Source organism: Papio anubis, chromosome 13 (assembly GCF_008728515.1).
Source record: "Papio anubis isolate 15944 chromosome 13, Panubis1.0, whole genome shotgun sequence".
NCBI lineage: Eukaryota > Metazoa > Chordata > Mammalia > Primates > Cercopithecidae > Papio > Papio anubis.
Genome location: NC_044988.1, coordinates 121,786 through 144,000, shown reverse-complemented (window position 1 = coordinate 144,000; position 22,215 = coordinate 121,786). Strand labels below are relative to the sequence as shown.

The 22,215-nt window shown below is 49.3% G+C and overlaps 1 long non-coding RNA gene across 4 annotated transcripts; it reads left to right on the top strand.

Annotated features, from left to right (window-relative positions):
* Positions 1-54: 54 nt before the first annotated feature.
* Positions 55-21,667, top strand: LOC101017094. 4 transcript variants are annotated; one of them, XR_638773.4, is made up of 6 exons: positions 55-79; positions 1,113-1,173; positions 10,847-10,918; positions 11,193-11,305; positions 11,842-11,963; positions 20,157-21,667. It is a non-coding gene; the product is annotated as an uncharacterized LOC101017094 (long non-coding RNA). The 4 variants fall into 4 exon arrangements; XR_001895432.3 differs by having other exon boundaries at positions 11,842-12,019; XR_001895434.3 differs by lacking the exon at positions 11,193-11,305 and having other exon boundaries at positions 11,842-12,019.
* Positions 21,668-22,215: the final 548 nt, after the last annotated feature.

The following is a 22,215-nucleotide window of genomic DNA, read 5'->3' as shown; positions in this document are numbered from 1 at the left end:
CTAGAATTAAATGGACTCACTTCAATGGAAAAAGTCAAATGGCAGATTTGAAGAGTCGGAGTTGGGATTTAAAGAGACTGTAAGTTCTGCAGTCCAAAGGCATCCAAGATTTTTTAGTTTCTTGTTTTTGCTTGTTATTGCTTAATCTTTTTGGAACAAGTAGGATTATTTTCTAACCTGTCGTCAGAGTTGGGGTGGGTGTTCCTGTCACACGGGGAGGAGCAGGACCAGCCCTCAGGCTCAGCACTGGCACATAATTTGGGTTTTTATCTCTGAGGTGATTGAGGCATGGGCCTAGTTGGAAGGCTGGTGATTGAATGAGACAGTCTCTCGAGGCCTTTGCAGCCCTGTAGGGTTTTGTTTTTTGTTTTTGAAAGGGAGTTTCACTCTTGTCGCCCAGGCTGGCATCTAATGACGCGATCTTGGCTCACTGTCACCTCTGCCTTGCAGGTTCAAGCGATTCTCCTGCCTCAGCCAGCTAAGCAGCTGGGGTTACAGGCACCCACCACCATGCCCGGCTAATGTTTTTGTATATTTAGTAGAAACAGGGTTTCAGCATGTGGGCCAGACTGGTCTTAAACTCCTAACCTCAGGTGATCCACCTGCCTTGGCCTCCCAAAGTTCTGGGATTACAGACGTGATCCACCCCGCCCATCCCAACCCTGTGGTTTTATAATTCCATGGTAATGTTAGGGTGACTATCTTATGCCTACTTTAAGATAAAACTCAGAAGATGGTGGAGACATAAACTGAAGATTACTCTGGCTGGTCCTGAAAGCTTACAATTTGGCTTTCTTTCACAAGGGATAACAATACTCCTTTAGTACCACGGTGCTTTTACAGCTCTGAGATTAAAATTTTTGAAGTGTAAGTCAGTGAAGTGTAAGTCAGAGCTAATTACCCCACCTTGTATAATGCCTTCTCCTTGCCGATAGAATAAATCCAAACACCTCATTGTGGTGTCAGCTGACTGTGACTGCCGTGTTCTTTTACTTGACAATATGTGCTTTTCCTGCTTCCACACCACGATGGCAGCACTAGAGTGTGGTGCAACAGAGACAGTATGGTGCTCAAAGACAGAAATATTTGCTGTCTGGCTTTTTTTTTTCCAGGAAAAGCAAGCCCCCTCCTGCTATATATGATCTAGCCGTTACCACCTCCCACCTGTGGCAGGTAAGCACCAACATCTGACCTCCATTGCTTCAAGACCTTGTCATCCCCATGGCTCTCAGCAAGCCAAGCTCTGTGACTTCGTCACTGCTCAGTGTACTTGAGTCGGCTCAAGGCTGACTTTGGCTATTTGCACCCGAAGTCAATGAACTTTGGCTGGGGTGGGGTGGGACAGGGTCACAGGGCCTCCTAGGCATGGTGGCTGTTGACCATGTAATTACCTCTTGGAAGGAAAGTACATATAAGGGATTCCTAAAACAACACTTGGAAATAATTTTGAAAATCTGCTTTCCTAGGGAGTGTAGGGAAGTTTAAATTTTCCCCTGAAATTTTGATAATTTGGGTCTATAAAACACACTGATAATAGATTGGTAAGAAATTTTATTAACGTGCACGCACATGCACAGGCGTCACACAAAATATGAAAACTCAAAGAATGGCAAGATGGTTGATGCTGAAATATCCTCTTCGTAGAGGGGAGATGAAGGAGGCGTAGAAATAAATGATTTTCAGGAAGATGGGAGAGCCCAAAGGAGGCATAGAAATAAATGATTTTCAGGGAAGATGGGAGAGCCCAAAGGAGGCATAGAAATAAATGATTTTCAGGGAAGATGGGAGAGCCCAAAGAACAATGGCCTGGAACCACATTTCTCTAGGCTCGAGGGGGAGGTGGCGTCCCAGGTTGAGGGGAGCGAAGGGAGCCGAGGGAGGAAAGCTCCTCTTCATGCCCAAGCTCTCACGTTTTGCACGTGGAAATTGCTCAGGTAATCGAGGAGATGCTCTCAGAAAGAATGGGTGGGGCCTCAGAGAAAGCCTGGCTGTAGCTGTTTATTTCACCAGTGCAGACTTCTCCCTACAGATGCAAATCTCTTCCACAAAAGGCAGCTTTGCAGGGCTATTCCTGTCCGCAGGCCCTCCGAAGAGTTACCCCAGAGTATGACAAAGAAGTATATTTTGGGATAAAATTTTTTTGGTTTCCTTTAAAAGAGAACTGAGAAACCCAGGAGCCTGAGTAGAGGAAGAAGAAATAATATTAATACAGAGGAAGGAAGTTTTACAATGTAATAATGAATTTCCAAATGCCTGAACCACAAGAATTCTCTATAATAGAGGCTTCTAGACATCAGTATATATCAAAATCTTCTGAACAGTGGCCTAAAAATACACTACAGTTTTTCTGGATTCTGATTCATTGGTTGAAGAGAGGATGTATTGGGAATCTCTGTTTTTAGAATACACTTCTCTGATTATTCTGATGCACATTAGAATTTGAGAAAAACTACCATATAGGAACTGTAAGTAAAACTAACACAATAGAAAATCAAGCCTCTTTCCTAGTTAGAAAATTCTTCTCAGCTGCCTACTGCCCTGGCTCTGGGGGCTAATTCTAGCAGGAGGGAAGTTAAAATGCATTTAAAGGCTGAGGCAGGAAGATCACTTGAGCCCAGGAGTTTGAGGCAGTGAGCTATGATTGCACCACTGCACTCCAGTCTGGGTGACAGAGCAAGATCCTAGTCAGAGTGACAAGACCAAAAACAACCAAGAATGTAACCACACCTGAATAGAACCCAACCACACCTGAATAGAACCCATTCACTAGTTAATCTCTGCTCCCCATTCCATTCATTCTCCCTAGTAATCATTTATTGCCCCTCAACAGAATCACCTCTATTCCCTGTCTCCCCTCACCCCTCTGAAATAAGGCTATATAAATACGTGGGCCCCAGTGAGACAGGGGGCGATCACTCTGTGATTTCCCCCCGTGTGCACGTTAATACATTTTTATGCCTTTTCTCCAATTAGTCTTTAAAAACAAAAAGAAACACGAACAAAACATCACTGAGAGAAGTGAAATAATACCTAAATAAATGAAAAGTTAAACATATTCAGGTGTCAAATTGCCGGTCAATATTCTTGCAAGATTTTGTGGGAATGACAAACTTGACTCTAAAATTCACAGGAAAACTTGAGAACATAGAATACTCAAATGACTTTTGGGAAACGGTTGGGGGCTTAACACTACCTGATTTCAAGACTTATTTAAAGGTACAATAGTGAAAACACATGGTGTTGGTGTACAGAGAGACAAATAGATAAATGGAACGGAATAGGGAGTCTGGAAATCAGAAGCAGATCCACACATACATGAGAACTGACTTCTGACAAAGGTGCAGAGGCTCTTCGGTGCTGGAGCAATTGAATCTACATGTGCAAGCAATTGAACTCGGACCCACACCTTGTGCAATATATGCAAATTAACTCAAAATATATCATAGACCTACAGGTAAGTCTAAACCTGTAAAATGTCTAGAACGAAGGAGTGTAGGGAACTTCACCCTGAAATATGGCTTCCTGGTATAATGAGTATCTTGAATTAAAGGCCCTTAGAGGTCAACAGACGTTTGATCTGAAGAGACTTTCTCCTGCCTTCATAAAGACCAGATGGACCCACCAGGAGAACAAGTGTTTTTCCCTCCGCCTCCCTGTGATCTTACTATCCGTTGCAGAAAACAAGACCAAGGCAGTAACTCACGCCTGTAATCTCAGCACTTCGGGAGGCCGAGGTGGGCAGATCACTTGAGCCCAGGAATTCAAGACTAGCCTGGGCAATGTAGTGAGACCCCCTCTCTACAAAAAATAAAAAAATTAGCAGGACATGGTGGCATGCATCTGTAGACCCAGCTACTCGGGAGGCTGAGGTAAGAGGATCAGTTGAGCACAGGAGGTCAAGGCCAAGATTGTGCCACCGCACTCTAGCGGGGGTGACAAAGCAAGACCAAAAACAACCAAGAATGTAACCACACCTGAATAGGACCCAACCACACCCGAATAGAACCCATTCACAAGTTAATCTCTGCTCCCCATTCCATTCATTCGCCCTAGTAATCATTTATTGCCCTTCAACAGAATCAGCTATATTCCCTGTCTCCCCTCACCCCTCTGAAATAAGGCTATTTAAATACGTGGGCCCCAGTGGGATATGGGACGATCACTTTCTGATTCTCCCCTGTGTGCACATTAATACTTTTTGTTTGTTTGTTTTTGAGGCGGAGTCTTGCTCTGTCGTGGAGTGCAGTGGCGCAATCTTGGCTCACTACAAGCTCCGCCTCTTGGGTTCACGTCATTCTCCTGCCTCAACCTCTCGAGTTGCTAGGACTACAGGTGCCCACCACCTCGCCCAGCTAATTTTTTTTTTTGTATTTTTAGTAGAGACGGGGTTCCACCGTGTTAGCCATGATGGTCTCTATTCTTCTGACCTCGTGGTCCGCCCGCCTTGGCCTGCCATAGTGCTGGAATTACAGGCGTGAGCCACCGCGCCTGGCCCACATTAATACATTTTTATGCCTTTTCTCCAATTAGTCTGCCTTTTGTCAGTTGATTTTTCTAGTACATCTTCAGAGAGTACTGCAGTACTTCAGAGAGTACTGTTTTTTGGCTCCCAAAAAAACACAGGAAAATGTTTTATGACCCTGGGCTAGGCAAAGTGTTTTTGTTTAGATCCAACACCAAAACACAGTACATAAAAGAAAAAAAATTGACAAATTTGACTTCATCAGGATTAAGAACTTCAGGTCAGGTGAGGTGTCTCACATCTGTAATCCTAGCACTTTGGGAGGCTGAAATGGGAGGGCTATTTGAGGTCAGGAGTTTGAGACCAGCCTGGGCAACATAGTGAGACCAATATCTCTACAAAAATTTTAAAAAATTAGCTGGGTGTGGTGGCACACACCTGTAGTCCCAGCTACTCAGGAGGCTGAGGTGGGAGGAATGATTGAGCCTGGGAAGTAGAGGCTGCAGTGAGATGAGGTCACATCACTGCACTCCAGCCTGGGCCACAGGGAGAAACCCTGTCTCAAAAAAAAAAAAAAAAAAAAAAAAGATTAAAAACTTCATCTCTTCAAAAGACACTGTTAAGAGAATAAAAGGACAAGCCACAGAATGAGAGGAAATATTTATAAACCATATATTTGATAAAAGACTTGTATGCAGAATATGTAAAGAACTTTCAAAACTCAGTAAGAAAACAACCAACCCAATTTTTTTAAATGGGCAAAATATTTGAATGAACCCTTCACCAAGGAAGCTACATAGCTGGCAAACAAGCACAGGAAAATAGGCTTAACATTGTTGTCATTATAGAAATGCAAATTAAAATCACAATGAGAGGCTGGATACAGTGGGTCTTGCCTGTAATCCCAGCACTTTGGGAAGTCGAGGTGGGAGGATCACTTGAGCCCAAGAGGTCGAGCCCATGATTGCACCATGACACTCCACCCTGGGTGACAGAGTGAGACACTATCTCACATACACACAGAAAAATCATAATGAGAAACCACTGGCCAGGCGCGGTGGCTCAAGCCTGTAATCCCAGCACTTTGGGAGACCAAGTTGGGTGGATCACGAAGTCAGGCGATCAAGACCATCCTGGCTAACACAGTAAAACCCCGTCTCTACTAAAAATACAAAAAATTAGCCGGGCGTGGTGGCGGCGCCTGTAGTCCCAGCTGCTCGGGAAACTGAGGCAGGAGAATGGGGTGAACCCGGGAGGCGGAGCTTGCAGTGAGCCGAGATCGCACCACTGCACTCCAGCCTGGGCGACAGAGCGAGACTCCGTCTCAAAAAAAAAAAAAAAAAAAAAAGAGAAACCACTACGAACGGTTAAAAGAAAAACTTAAGACATTAAATTTAACAGAGTTTAATTGAGCAAAGAATGATTCATGAACTGAGTGGCCTCCTGAGCCAGAATAGGTCAGAATAATGCTGGTGGCTGCCACATGATTGGAGAGGAATTATAGAAAAAGAAAATTGAGTGCAATTTGATGATTGGCACAAGAGTAGGTTATAGTCTGTTTACGCATCCAGTTAAGTTATAGTTCACTATGTACAGAGGAACGTTAAGGCCCAACTTAACTATGTATGGAAGCAGCTTTAGGGTAACCTTAGTTAATACCTATTAGAATAGCTAAAAATTTTTTTTTTTTGAGAAGGAGTCTCGCTCTGTCGCCCAGGCTGGAGTGCAGTGGCTGGATCTCAGCTCACTGCAAGCTCCGCCTCCCGGGTTCCCGTAGAATGGCTAAAATTAAATGACTAATCGTACTAGGTGTTGGGAAGATACAGATCCCCTGGGAACCTGTAACAATGGTCCCAGGCTAATGGGAATGTAAAATGCTCTCATGGCTTTGGATAAGTTTGGCAGTTTCTGAAAACGTTCACCATGTAGCAGCCTATGGCGAGCCATTCCACTACTCGGGATTTTCCCAAAAGAAATGAAAGCGTATGTCCACACAAAAACGTGTATACAAATGTCTGCTGCAGCTTTATTTGAAATAACCCCAACCTAGAAAAGGTCCAAAGTTCTCAAAATAAACATAAACAGACTGTAGTATATCTGGATGATAGAATGCTACTTAGCAATAAAAAGGAAATAGCTATTGATAACTCAGAACAACATAGATAAATCTCAATTATGCTTTGCGAAAGGGCCAAAAAAGAGGACGTGTAGTATGATTCCATTTTTATAAAATCCTAGAAAATACAAACTAGTCTATGATGACAAAAGCAGACCAGTTTTTGCCTGAGTCTGCGTGAGAGGGAAGGGGTGGAGGGAGAGAGGGCAAAATTACACGAGGAAATTTCTGGGGCATTGGATATTGCAGGGACCAAGGGAAAAGCTCCCTGCATCCTCTAAAAACTTGCTGAAAACTCAATTTACAAAAGGCAGACTAATACTAGAAACAGCATACAAATTTATCAACGTGCATGGAGGGAAAATCACAGAATGATGACCCAACCCCCGTGGGTGCAGAAGCTTGCGCATCTCCTCGAGGATACAGAGAGAACGGGGATCTGAGGCCGGCCCATGGTGAGTTAAGATGGCAAATCAGCGGGGGCCAGGTGCGGTGGCTCACGCCTGTAATCCCGGCACTTGGGAGGCTGAGGGGTGTGGATCACCTGCGGCCAGGAGTTTGAGAGCAGCCTGGCCCACATGGTGAAACCTCGTCTCTACTAAAAATACAAAAATACAAAAAAAATAGCTGGGCGTGGTGGTACACACCTCTAGTCCTAGCTACTTGGAAGGCTTGAGACAGGAGAATGGCTTGAACCCAGGAGGCGGAGGTTGCGGTGAGCCAAGGTCACGCCACTGCACTTCAGCATGGGCAACAGAGCGAGACTCCATCTCAAAAAAAAAAGAAAGAATAAAAAAGATGGCAAATCAGCTTATGGCAGGGGCAGAAGAGGAGGCCTGGCCCACAAAGGTAGTCTCTACACATGCAAACCTCCCCTAACAAGACAGCTTTTCAGCTAGTCTTAGATTTCTAGCCCTTTTGAATAGCCATCTTAAGATATGCCAAAAAGCATATTTTGGAGTGAAATATTTTGATTTCCTTCAATAGACTTATTATTCTGATTGTGGTGGTAGTTCCACGGGTATAGACATGCGAAAACATACCAAAGTGTGTATTTTCAGTGTGTGCAGTTTCTGGTCTGTTAATGGCACCGTGATGAAGCTGCTTTGAAAAAGCAAGATCTTGTTAGGGTCCCTGACTTCTGTGACTCTCCCACAGCAGCTGGGGCAATGGGCCAAGAGCAGAATCTGGTGACAAAGCAACCTTGGGTGGCTTGGTTGGCCACACACGCCACTGAAAGCACCTCTCCCAGGCATCCAGTCGCCTCCAGTGCCTGCTGAAGCAAGAAAGCGCTCCAAAGGCCGACTCCAGCTGTGTCTGCATCATAATTAAGGCTGCAAAACCCCAGAATGAATGACGTCTCCCCAGCTAATGTGCCACTTCTAATTTAATCTAATTGGCCTCTGAAAGAGAGCCCTGGCCTGCCTCAGAGGCAAAAACCTTCCAAATGAAGTGAATTTAAACTAATTTAAGCTCACTAATTACAAACTGGGGGGTTCTGTCACAAGAACAATGGTTATTGTTCTTTGATTACTTGCTCAACTGGATTATTTGCTCATTACCTTTAGAGCTGCTGGGACTTTCATGGGGTGCCCCTTGCCGCACCTCAGTAAGGCAGCCTGGAGTGGAGGGTCCCCACCCCAGATGGGCATGGAGCTCTGAGGATTAGCTTGGCTTTCTGAGTGTTTGGAGAATCTTAAAGCGAACACACAGCATGTGCTGCTCACTCAACCTGCAGCTAACTACACCTCTTTTTGGAGATGTAAGTTTTTCTTTCGCTTCGGGATGTAGGTTTTGAGTTTTGACGTCGTCTGTTGAACCAACCTCTTTATCGTTCAATGGTTCTGACCTTGAGATGCAGCCCAGTATACCTGGGTAGAGATCTGGAGCAAAAGTGGGGAGGAAAAAAAGACCTGTACCCAAGCCTGTTTCTCAGCAGCTGCGTGAGGTGGCTGGCTGCCGCACCTCTCTGAGCCACAGGCAGAGGTCTGGTGGAAAAAGCATGAAATCTGCAGACCCATCTACTGCTGCTTCATGTTTGAGCTTCAGTTCCCTCCTCCCGGGCATGTTAAATTTAGCCTACAGCTGCCTCCTTACTCATTTTAAGATAACAAATGTTATGTTACATTTGGGACCTGTGTGGCTGAAGGTTTCTCTGCACAGAGGGAATTGTCCCCTAACGGGATGTGGAAGGGGCTGTAACCTACTCTTGTGGCAAGTAGCTGTACTTCAACCACTCACAGGCGGCCGACGCTTCAGACCGTGTTCGAGTGCGGCCAACACAGAACTGTAACCAGTCTGGCTGTTTCTCTGCCTCACTTTCCGTTCTCTGCCCGTAAAGCCTCTCTCACCACAAGGCAGCACCAGAGACGCTCTGAACCTGTTCTGGTCAGGGCTGCCCGATTCCCAAATCATTCTTTGCTCAGTTAAACTCTGTTAACTGTAGTTTGCCTCAGTTTTCCTTTACACCAGGCAGAAACGACCACCTCGCAGAACTGCTGTGAAGACCGAACGAGATCACTCTGTGACGACATTTCATAAACTGTGTGTCGCTTGCGAATGCTGTTATTTTTCTCATCTGTAAAATAAAGGAATTCAGCCAGGGGATGTGAGTCGTTCCTGTCGTCATTTCCTGTGGCTGCCGTGACCAAGCACCACAAATCGGGTGGTTCATGGCCACAGAACTGTGTCCTGCTGCGGTTCTGGAAGCCGAGTCGAAATGAGGGTGGTGGCAGGACTGTCCTTCCTCTGACGGCTCCGGACGAGTCCTCTCCTGCCTCCTCCAGCTCCGGGCGCTCCTCAGCATGTCGCTCCTTCGCTGGTCTCTGTCCCACCTCCACATCGCCTTCGCTCTGTGTGTTTCAAACCTCTCCCTGCCTTTCCCTCGTGAGGACACTTGTCATTGGGTTTAGGGCTCACCTGGGTAATTCAGGATGACCACATGGCAACAGCCTTCACTTTTTATTTATTTATTTTTTAGAGACGGAGTCTCGCTCCGTCGCCAGGCTGGAGTGCAGTGGCCGGATCTCGGCTCACTGCAAGCTCCGCCTCCCGGGTTCACGCCATTCTCCTGCCTCAGCCTCCCAAGTAGCTGGGACTACAGGCGCCGCCACCTCGCCCGGCTAATTTTTTGTATTTTTAGTAGAGACGGGGTTTCACCGTGTGAGCCAGGATGGTCTCGATCTCCTGACCTCGTGATCCGCCCGTCTCGGCCTCCCAAAGTGCTGGGATTACAGGCGTGAGCCACCGCGCCCGGCCACAGCCTTCACTTGATTACATCTGCAAAGACCCCATTTCCCAAATAAGGCCACCATCCGGGATTCTGGGTGGACACTGTGGGCAGTGGCACCATATTCAGCCTGCTACAGCCCTCCTTAACTCTGTGGTCTTATCTTCTTCTGGATGTTACCATTTGATCTAAATTTCAACCAGTCTGAGTTGCATATTGAGTGGTATATAAGCAATAGCCACATTTGATGTTTCTTGTCTGAGAATATATGTTTCTTCAATATTTCCATGAAAAATAGTCATCAAATATTTTACTACAGTGGGAGTAGGGGCCAAGTACAGGGCAAAAACTGATTGATGTTAAGTTTACGCAAATTAGACAGCAAAGTGAGAATTTCAAGCAGCCTGTGGCACTACAGCAAAAAAGTCTGTCCAGCAAGAAGTTGGATTTAATTATTAAGAAAGTCAGGGGCCGGGCATGGTGGCTCATGACAGTAATCCCAGCACTTTGGGAGGCTGAGGCGGGCAGATCACCTGAGGTCGGGAGTTTGAGACAAGCCTGACCAACGAGGAGAAACCCCGTCTCTACCAAAAATACAAAAATTAGCTGGATATGGTGGCGCATGCCTGTAATCCCAGCTACTCGGGAGGCTGAGGCAGGAGAATCGCTTGAACCCAGGAGGTGGAGGTTGTGGTGAACCGAGCTCGCGCCACTGCACTCCAGCCTGGGCAACAAGAGCGAAACTCTGTCTCAAAAAAAATAGAAGAAAAAGAGAGAGTTGGAGGTGTGACTGTCCCACTGTGCCATCTGTAGAATCAGTGTCTCTGGGTTCACGGCTTTTGGCAAATGTCTGCTCGTCTAAAAAGCCACAGTTGAGGGTAGAAAGAAGAAGATACTGGAAAGAATGCTCAGAAGGGACAATAATAGCTCCTTCTACTTCCGGGGCATCTTTCCATCTGGGAACACTGAAGTGCGTTGCAGACAGTCGTTACAATCACACAAGCGTCGGGATGTCCATGTTCTCGCTCCCTCATTTTAGACACTGAGCCACCGAGGAAGTCGAAGGACATGGGGAGTGTCACCGGAGAAGTGCCCCAGCTGACTGTTGAGGGTAAGCACCGCCACAGCCTGCAGATTTTATTCGAGGTGAAATGGACATTGGGTGAGTTCTCCTGTTCTCAGATGATCTGCTCTACAGTATGGGGCCAGGGCCATAGCAGTCGCCATCAAAGTGGCTGGATTTCAATCGCCTCCAGCCTGAGGACTGACAAGGTCCGGGTCGACTGTGCCTCCCGCCCTTAGGCTGGATGTGCTGAGGCACATGTGATGGGCAGTTGCTGGGCTGGTGACCACCCGACATGTCCTCTCTGCACTTCCTTCCCCAGCATCACTGCCCACCCATTCCTGCTCCAGCCAATGACTCAGTCTCCGCACACCCACTCATCAGTACTCGCATGGAGAAGAACTCTGACTTCTCTGTTTCTGTTCCAAGAAGGTGGTACGTGGACAGCAGTCCTCTTGGAGGACTGTGGAGGTGGCTCTTGACGGGCCTTGGAGAGGGGCGGTGGCTCTGAGGACTGTGCTCTGGGACTTGTGCTGGTTGTTTGCACCTTCAGCTCCATTTTCCATCCTTCTCCACCTGCTCGAGGCCCTGGGAGGCTGACCACAGGATGGCATCAAGAGTTTCCCTGCCCCAGGGCTGCCAGCTGGGTTCAGCCAATGCACAGCCTCAGAGGGATGGAGGAAACTGAGTCTGGACACTTCATTCTGGTGCTCTCGGGGTGCCTTGGGCTGGCCACAGCTGGCCATCTTGGCTCCTGACAGGCAGCCCCTCCACCCTGCCCTCTCTATCTGGGGTTCTGGCAAAACTTCAAGCCTAGGGGTAGCAGTGAAGCCCCCAGCAGTCCCTACGAGCCCTGAGGCATCGCAGTCCCTTATGCCATTCTTCCCCCATCCCCCGTCCACAGCTTTGTCAAGGGTTCCTTCGTGAAATTCTCCTGAAATCATCCCGAGTGTGCCATCTGTCTTCCACAGGGCCCTTGACTGGTTCCTTTGTTTATAAAAATTGAACAGCAGTGCCCATCTCATGGCATCTTCAGGATTAAATGGGCGAACACATGAGAAGCATTCGGCGTGATGACATAGCGACGTGCTCAGTAAGTGCTGGCTCGAGACACATTTGCCAGTGGAGCTGGTGGGTGCATCGACTCAGGTCAGTTCAATCCTGCCAGTATTTATGAAGCCCCCACTAGGTGCAAGGCCAGAGCCAGCCATTTCCCAGGGGACAAAGGTGCACGACTGAGTCGGCACAATCCACTCCCTCCGAGCTCTTACAGCCGTCACAAGTGGCCGCCTCATTGCCCTCGCTCTCTCTCTCCACCTCACTCACCATTTGACAAATATATCCTGAGGGCCTACACTCTCCTGGGTGCCATGCTAAGAACACCTTGGGATAACAGAGTGAGCAGAATAGACACCCCCGCCCTCAGAGAGTGAACAGCCTCCTGGAAGGAGAGCGACATCAGTCCGTCGCTCGGATCCCTACGTTAGCGAGTGTGTCTCACAAACTGTCATCAGGGCTCTAAAGGAAGAAAACTGGCCTCTGTAAGGAATGAGACCTGGCCTGCATGGGGGTCAGGGGACGCCTTGCTGAAAACACAACCGTAGACACAACCCAAGCCAAGCAAAGGGCGGTGGCCAGGGCGATGCCCTCAGAACACCATGCAAGGGCCCTGCACAGGGAGGGCGCCATGTGGCTGAAGCAGAAACAGGGAAGCAGGGGCTGCTGGTGGGACACGGAAGATGACACTGGAGAGGCTGGGGGGCCAGATGGCGCAGGGTCTGTAGGCCAGGGTTAATATTTTAGCCCTTATTCAAAACACACACACAACCAAAGTCATTGAGGTGTTTTAAATGTGTGTGTGTGTGTGTGTGTGTGTGTGTGTGTGTGTGTTCTCAGCTATTTCAAAATGTTGCTTTGGCTGCAGCAAAGAGAATGGACTGGAGAGTGTAGGGTAGATATGAAAGAGCCACGAGGAGGCCTCTGCTATTGTCTGGGAGGAGGATGACCGATGGCTTGGGCTGAAATGGTGCCAGAGGAGAAGGGAGAACTGGACCTGTTCAAAGACATCAGGAAAACACAAATGACAGAGGGTGGGGTGGGCTGAATATGGAGCGGGGGGCAGGGAATGAAGGAGGAACTTGGGGGTGGGCTGGATATGGAGGGTGAGGGGGGCCGTCAAAGAAAAATCCTAGACTTCTGGCTGATTGGTAACGTCATCACCCAAGAAATAAAATACTGGACAAAGATCTGGCTTGGTGTGGAAGGTCAGGGAACACCATGAATTCAGTCTTGTGTTTGACGTGGTCTTTGAGACATCGAGATACAGAAATCAAGAAGCAGCTGGATGTAGGGATTTGGAGCTCCAAGGGGAGAGCGGAGCTGGCGAAGTGCATTTCACAGCCATTAGAAAACAAATGGTAATTAAAGCCATGGGCTGGCCCCTGGAGAAGGCCCAGCCAGAGAGTCCAGGAAGCACCCCAGAGAGCTAAAGGCAGAGCAGGAGAGTGTGGGACAAAATAACCAAAGGAATGTGGCAAGAAAAAGGGAGTAGCCCACAGTGTCTGATGCCCTGAGAAGTCAGAGGGGAAGTAGAAAGTGTCTGTTGCATTTAGCAACATGGAAGTCATCGGTGACCCTGCCAAGCATCGTTTCAACGGGCCACAGGGGTCAAAGCTGCCTGGGAGTGGCGGGAGGAAACAGAGGGAGTTTTTGTACTCGCTGACTTATTTTTTTTATTTTTATTTTTTTTTGAGACAGAGTCTCGCTCTGTCGCCCAGGCTGGAGTGCAGTGGTGCGATCTTGACTCACTGCAAGCTCCGCCTCCCGGGTTCACGCCATTCTCTTGCCTCAGCTTCCCGAGTAGCCGGGACTACAGGTGCCGCCACCTTGCCCGGCTAATTTTTTTTTGTATTTTTAGTAGAGACGGGGTTTCACCGTGTTATCCAGGCTGGTCTCCATCTCCTGACCTCGTGATCTGCCCACCTTGGTCTCCCAAAGTGCTGGAATTATAGATGTGAGCCCCCACGCCTGGCCAATGTTTGTATTTTTAGTAGAGATGGGGTTTCACCATGTTGGCCAGGCTGGTCTTGAACTCTTGACTTCATGATCCACCCACCTCGATCTCCCAAAGTGCTGGGATTACAGGCCTGAGCCACTGCGCCCAGCTCTCATTGACTTTTGTTTTCCATTTTCTCCAGAGATTTGACTGTGAAATGGTGGCTGGAGAGGAGTAAGAAGGTCAAGGGAAGGTTTACACTTTTCTTTTAAGAAGTGAGAGACTTAAGCATACTGGTCTGTGAGACAGATCCGGTGAGAGCATGTAGTGAATACTCCAGAAGGAGCCAGGTGGACATGGGGCAAGGCTCACTCAGGCGGCCGACGGATGCCACCAAAGCTCAGAGGCAGGGATTGGCTTAGGAGGAGGGAAGCAAATTGGGTGCGAGGCAGATGTCATGAGACTTCTAGCCAGGCAGGAGAAGTCAAAGGGCTCCTACCTGAGGACTGTATTTAATCTGTCACGTAGGAGGTGGGGGTTGGTGGTTTGAGAAGAGCAGTGTCACCCAGGCTGGAGTGCATGGCTTGATCATGACTCACTGCAACCTTGACCTCTTTGGTTCGAGTGATCCCCCCACCTCAGCCTCCCAAGTAGCTGGGACTACAGGTGTGCACCACAACACCAAGCTAATTTTTAATTTTTTTTTGTAAAGACAGGGTCTTGATATGTTGCCCAGGCTGGAGTCTCGCTCTGTCACCCAGGCTGGAGTGCAGCGGTGGCGATCTCGGCTCACTGCAAGCTCCGCCTCTCAGGTTCATGTCATTCTCCTGCCTCAGCTTCCCGAGTAGCTGGGACCACAGGTGCTCGCCACCATGCCCAGCTATTTTTTTGTATTTTTAGTAGAGATGGGATTTCACCGTGTTAACCAGGGTGGTCTCCATCTCCTGACCTCGTGATCCGCCTGCCTCAGCCTCCCAAAGTGCTGGGATTACAGGCTTGAGCCACCGCGCCCGGCCGGCTTCAAGAGAGTTTCTTGTCACACGTGTCCGTGTGAAGAACCACCAGGCAGGCTTTGTGTGAGCAACATGGCTGTTTATTTCACCTGGGTGCAGGCGAGCTGAGTCTGAAAAAGGAGTCAGCAAAGGGTGGTGGGATTACCATTAGTTCTTATAGGTTTTGGGAAAGGCGGTGGAGTTAGGAGCAATGTTTTACGGGCAGGGGGTGGATCTCACAAAGTACATTCTCAAGGGTGGGGAGAATTACAAAGTTCGCTGATCAGTTATGGTGGGGCAGAAACAAATCACAATGGTGGAACGTCATCAGTTACGCGATTTTCACTTCTTTTGTGGATCTTCAGTTGCTTCAGGCCCTCTGGATGTCTCCATGCAGGTCACGGGGATAAGATGGCTTAGTCTGGGCCCAGAGGCCGGACATTTCTGACGCTGGCCCGCCTAAAGTGCTGGGATGACAGGAGTGTGCCACCTTGCCTGGCCAGACAAATATTTATTAAACTTATTATGTGTTGCCAAAGAATAAGACAAATACCATTAGAACCATACGTAAATACATATTATAGTGGTAATAATAGTGATAATAAATGCTGAGTTGATTTACTGGCCAGACAAGGGAATATACCAGTGAAGAAATTCACTGACATGTTTTCTGGGAGGAGAAAACTTGGGGTTTTGATTTTGGTGTTGCTTGTTTTCTTTATTATTATTTTAAATAATTAGAAAAAAATGTTTTTTCTCAGTGGTTATGCCAATTAAGGATTGGCAACACGCAACCTGGGTAGGACAGAATGAGGCCTTTAAGTCTCAATAAGCTTGGTTAAGAAAAGCCACATATTGGCCGGGCGCGGTGGCTCACGCCTGTAATCCCAGCACTTTGGGAGGCCGAGGCGGGCGGATCACAAGGTCAGTCCATGCCGCTCCTCATTAAGGACAAAGTAGCAGCTCCCAGCTCTCGGGACCGCTGCCTGCGGGCAGTGCTCAGCTGTCGGCCTTCTTTGGAACTGCCTCTGCTGATGACAGCTATCTCTCCCACATCATGCCCCTTCTCAGGACAGCCGATAGCCCACGACATGCTGGCCTGGAGGTCTAACTTCCAGGCCTCTTTGCCTCAACTCAGGACGGCTCTGCAGAGTCATCTCAGCTTCAGAGCTCCCTGCAGGGCTGGCTGAGCTCTTTACCACAACTGCATCATGGTTCAGCTGCCCTCTGCCTCCTCCTGCTGCTGCAATTATCAGCCTGTTCCTAATATTATCAGCAGGGGGATAAAACACAACAGTTTCCTAGGAGAGAGGACTCCTGGAACATGAGCTGGAGCAGACGGGTGGAGTCGTGGAAACAGAGCATGAGGTTGTTGTGAGCTTCAAGGGGCCACTAGGTCCAGAGCGGGAAGGGAAGAACTTCAAAATCTTGCCACGTGAGGAGCAGCTGGAGGAGCTGAAACTATTTAACTGGAGAAGTAAAGATGTATGGGGAGTAGGACAGTGGGCTTCACGTATTTGACTGACAATCAAGTAGAGGTTGGGTCAGACTCCTGCTGCTGGGTCTCCTGGCTTCTGCTCTTGACCACCTACAGCCCATTCTCACACCATTTAGTAAGTCATGCTGCTCCCCAGCTTAAAACCCTCCCCGTCTTTTTTTTTTTTTTGAGACAGAGTCTTGCTCTGTCGCCCAGGCTGGAGTGCAGTGGCACGACCTCCGCCTCCTGGGTTCACGCCATTCTCCTGCCTCAGCCTCCCGAGTAACTGGGACTACAGGCACCTGCCACCTCGCCTGGCTAATTTTTTATATTTTTAGTAGAGATGGGGGTTTCACCGTGTTAGCCAGGATGGTCTTGATCTCCTGACCTCGTGATCCACCCGCCTCAACCTCCCAAAGTGCTGGGATTACAGGCTTGAGCCACCGCGCCCGGCCTCCCCATCTTCTTGACGTGTGAATAGAACCCGAGCAACTTGCTGTGAGGCCTTTCATAATCTGCCCTCGCCTCCCTTTCCAACCTTGTCTCCTGTGGTTCTTCCCTCACTCACCCTTCAGGCCACACTGACCTTCTCCCAGCTAATCCTTGAATGCACCAGCACATTCAAACCCAGGGCCTTGCACCTGCTGTAGCCTTGCCTGTTCTTCCATATGTTCTTCTATGAGCTCTTCATTTGCCGCATTCCTTTCTGTTCTTCAGTCTCTGATCAAAAGTCCTTTCCTGAGAAAGGTCTCGAGTTTTTACCTCACTGTCCTGCTTTACGGTCTTCATAGCACTCTCCTCCCTGAAACAGTTTTGTGTCTTTGTTGGTTAAATGATTTTGTTTCTTATCTCCCCCACAAAGCATATAAACCTCAAGTGGACTGAGCTGTGTCTGTCCTGTTCACCACTGCAACCTCAGGGTGTGGTATGGTTTTGGCGTACAGCAGGTGTTCAAAAACTATTTGTCGAGTGAAATAATTAATGAACATGAGCCCAGAAACAGCTCTAAAGTCCAGAGAGCTGCCGTAGGCGGGCTCAGAGCCTCGCCCGTCCCTGGAGGCGCGACGTGGTGGGAAACTGCCACTTAGGAGAGAACCAGCAAGTCAGTGGGAAAATGGGGTTTGGCATCAGACAGATGAAGGTTTGAGTCTTGGTTCTGTCACCTCCTGCCTGGCTGCAGGCCTTGGACAAGTTATTTGACCTTGTTGACCTGGCACGGCGGCTCCCGTCTGTGATCCCCGCACTTCGGGAGGCCGAGGCGGGCACGGTGGCTCACATCTGTAATCCCAGCACTGTGGGAGGCCGAGGTGGGTGCATCGCCTGAGGTTGGGAGTTAGAGACCAGCCTGACCAACATGGTGAAACCCCATCTCTACTAAAAATAAAAAACTTGGGCCAGCTGCGGTGGCTCATGCCTGTAATCCCAGCACTTTGGGAGGCTGAGGCGGGCGGATCATGAGGTCAGGAGATCGAGACCATCCTGGCTAACACGGTGAAACCCCGTCTCTACTAAAAATACAAACATTAGCCAGGTGTGGTGGCGGCGCCTGTAATCCCAGCTACTCGGGAGGCTGAGGCAGGAGAATCGCTTGAACCCGGGAGGCGGAGCTTGCAGTGAGCTGAGATTGCACCACTGCACTCCCTCCAGCCTGGGTGGACAGAGCAAGACTCTGTCTCAAAAACAAACAAACAACAACAAAAAAAAACCCCAAAAAAACAAAAAAACAAAAATTAGCCGGGTGTAGTGGCACGTGCCTGTACTCCTAGCTACTTGGGAGGCTGAGGCAGGAGAATGGTGTGAACCCGGGAGGCGGAGGCTGCAGTGAGTCGAGATTGTGCCACTGCCCTCCAGCCTGGGCGACAGAGTGACATGCTATCTCAAAAAAAAAAAAAAAAAAAGAAAGAAAGAGAAAAGCCTCAGTCCCTTCACCTGTAAAGACAGGGGTTTGATTAGAAGCCACCCCAGAGTGATTCTGGGTTGACTGAAGGCTGCTTCTGAAGCCCTGGACAAGTGCCACACCCTGACCAAGTGCTAAATAGACGTGTGCTATTCAGTTTCTGCACCAGGCCGCCGAGGCCACAGGAGCTGGGGGAGGTGCTTACGGAAGGACCATGCTACTGCAGTCCCCCTCACACGCACCACTTGGCTTTTTTTCTTTTTCCTTTGTGTTAGAGACACACTCTCACTCTATTGCCTAGGCTGGTGTGCAGTGCTGTGATCACAGCTCAGTGGCTTACTGCAGCCTCGACCTCCTGGGCTCAAGTGATCCTCCTCCCTCAGCCTCTCCAGTAGCTGAGACTACAGGCATGCGCCACCACCCCTGGGTAATTTTTTAATTTTTTTGAGACAGTGTTTTCCTTATGTTGTCCAGTTTGCTTTTAAAATTCCTGGGGTCAGGTGGTCCCTCTGCCTCAGCCACCCAGAGCACTGGGATTACAGGCATGTGCACTGTGTCCGGCCTGTTTTTCTTTCCTGTGGCACTAACCGCCCCCACAGAGGGAAAAGTAAGCAGCAGAGCACTGGGTTGAGGGCGGCTGGCATAGGGGCAGGGACTGGCCAGACTGTTACTTCTCCACTGCCCGCCTCCAACATAACCCCATTGTGGGAGCCAGGTGAGGAAATGCATGAGCACTGATTCTCCACAGGATTTCCAGTGTTACACACGTGGTAATATTGCTCACATCACTTGAATCTGCAGTACCGTGTGAAGTTGGAGTGTGTGGCAAGAAGCAACGCTTCAAGGGTGGTGGGTGGAGGAGGAGGGGCCAATCTCACAGGCCAGGAACCCATGCAAGGCAGCCGCCTTCCTCCCACCCCGCACCTTCCTCTGTCTCTGGCTAACACCTGGGTGCTGGGCTTTATGCATCTGAGCCAGAAAAGAGCGAGTCACAAGCGACCAATATGATGGAGGGGATATCATCGCACACCAGGCAAATACAGGCTCAGTTGCCAGTTCCCACATCCCTCCAGCCCCTTTTGATGAGCAGGGAACTTTCTTGCTTCTGTTCACATGAAAACAACAGTTGGCCCTACGCATGTAACGAAGCAAGCACTTGCATACTGTGTGCTTACTCCATGCTGAGCACTGTTCTTAAACACGACCAGCACTGCCTGTGTAATTCTCCCAGCACCCTAGGAGGTGGCTACGATCATTAGCCCCAGTTTACAGATGAGCCAATGGTCGCTTGGCGAGGTTTAGGAATTGCACATCCAGTAAGTGGCCAGGCCAGGATTTGGACCCAGGTCATGCAGCCCCAGAGTCTATGCACTTCACCGCCATGCGACGTGGCCTAGTCCCAAGGGGAATGGCTTGCCTTGTAGGCGATGAGCTGCCCATCATCGTGGGTGACAGGCAGAAGTGACTGAGCTAGACAGCGGTCTCCTCCACGTATTCAGTGTGTCCTCTGTGTGGAGCTCTGAGCTGAGCACTCTGCCAGTGCCATCTCATTTCAGCCCGACGACACAATGCCAGACGGAACCATCATTCCACTATATATGGATGAACAAACTGGGTTTAGAGAGATTGGGTAGCTGGCCCGAGATCTCTGGCTGCTGAGGGCTGGAGCTGGGACTCAAACAAGTTTGCTTAATGCAGATCCCAAGCTCTTCACCTCTTATGAGGGATGGTGTCCAATCAGTGAGGGTTGGCTGGACTAGATGACTTTTGCGGTCCTAGTCAATCCAAGATCCTGAGGGACTGTCTGACAGGTAAAGGGGCACACTCCCCTGTTACTGGCTCTAGCTCTCCCCTAGTAACTACTTACTACACCAAAAATACTAGTCATTACACTTTTGTTTTGTTTTGTTTTGTTTTTAACATAGGGTGTTTCCTGAAAAGTTGCCTGAGGAACAAAGAGTTAGATAAGACCGTTAAAGGATCAGCTCTCTCTGCCAGGCATCTGAGTCCCCTCTGGGGCTTTGAGGAGACAGTCGCTGTCTTTCCTGGGGGTTCCACCACCTTCCTCATCCGCGCTGCCGCATCTGACAACCCTGGGCACAGGAGTCTGCACTCGTCTCCACGATTAATCCCGCAGTCAACTTTCAGACCTTGTCCTGCCTGCCCCATCCGCACCACCTGGCACGTGGGTCAGCCCGGCGTGACGAACCGTCTTCATCTGGCTTCCTGGACGTCGCCATCTCTTGGTTTTTGGTTGTTTTTTCCAGTTGGCTTTTCCAATTTATACCTGCAGCATGGATCTCTCCTCTGAACTCCGGATGCATAAACCTGTCTACTGGACATTGCCTTGGATGTCTAGAAGGCATTTCAAACTCAGCTGGTCCCACACTTAGCTCCTAATTGTCAGTCCTGCCTCCAGCACACGCCCCTCTTGGTGTTCCCCATCGCAGTTGAGGACAACTGCATTCTTCTAGTTTCTCAGGCCTCAAACCTTAGAATCATCCCAAACTCCTGTCTCTCACATATCTCATCTGTCAACGAATCCCATCAGCTCTACCTTCAACATATGTCCAGAATCCACCACCTCCACTGCTACCACCTGGCTCACTATCTCCTAGTAACCTGGCAGGCACTGTCTTCAATCTGATCTTGACACAGTAGCTGGAGTATGAAGATACAGGGTAGACGACGCCTCTCTTCTCCTCCAAACTCTCCAGTGGGTTACTCCTGGTCAAAGTCAAACCTTACTTGGCCTCCAGACCTCACCCCTGCATCCTCCAGCTGGACCTTATCTCCTCCACCTGGGCCCCTTGCTAGCTCTATTTCAGCTCCATCGGTCTCCTGGCCATTCCCTGAATCTGACACATGCTCTTCTACCGCAGGGCCTGTGCGCTGGCTCTCCCGGTGAGGAAAACGCTCTCCTCCCCATCTCCACCGTGTCGCATCCTTCACCTCTTTGCTCACATGTCCCTTTCTCAGAGAAGCTTCTACTGAGGCCTCCGCTCACCCTCTTCTCCCCTCCACATTCCCTGTCTTCCTTTTCTATATCGTTCTTCTCTACGGGACTTATGGCTCGTGTAACAAACTAACCTATTGTTTGTGTATTTATTTTTGCTGCTTCTCTGTGAAAACGTACACTCGAAGCAGCCAGGAGTTTTGTCTGTTGATCACGTTGCACCCTGGAAGGTGGGGCGGTGTTCAGCACAGCCGGTGTTCAATAGATGTTGTTCCCTGAATCAGCACGTGAGTTGCAGCGTCGTGGCTCCCAGGGGCTCAGGATGCGGCCTCCGGCCTTTGCGTGGTAGCCGCGGACTCTGTGTCAGCGACCAACTGTTCACATCTTGGAAACTCAGATCCTCAATAGCTCTTGAATTCCAGGAATCCTGAGAAGAGGCCTGGATTCAGGATTCCGTCGTGGGCCTCAGATGGGTGAGAAACGGGGGCATGCGGTGGGAGGAGGCCAGCGACAGGGGCGGGCAGGTGGTGAGGGGGCGGGCGGTGACGGCACGAGGGCAGGTGGGCCGGGGGCGGTGACAGGGACGGGGCGGGTGGACAGGGGGCCGGTGACGGCACGGGCGGGTGGACGGGGGCGGTGATGGGACGGGCAGGTGGACGGGGGGCCAGTGACAGCACGGGCAGGTGGACGGGGGCAGTGACAGGGGCGAACGGGCATCGTCGAAACAATAACTCTCGCTCATCGTCTCAAACAAAATAACTCGAACAACAAATCGAACAAAACAAAACATCGTTTTCCATCGCTCGGCTCGTCATCGACAAAACAACAAACTCATCGTCGCTCGCTCATCGTATAAAACAAACTCTTTCAAACTCATCGATAAACTCAGGAAACAAACAACAGACTCAAAACCAAAACTCAGACTCTCGCTCATCGTTTCATCTCGGCTCATTTCATCGTTCGGAAAAATAACTCGAACAAACAAATAAACAAAATAATAACTCGAACAAGCTCATCGACAAAAATAA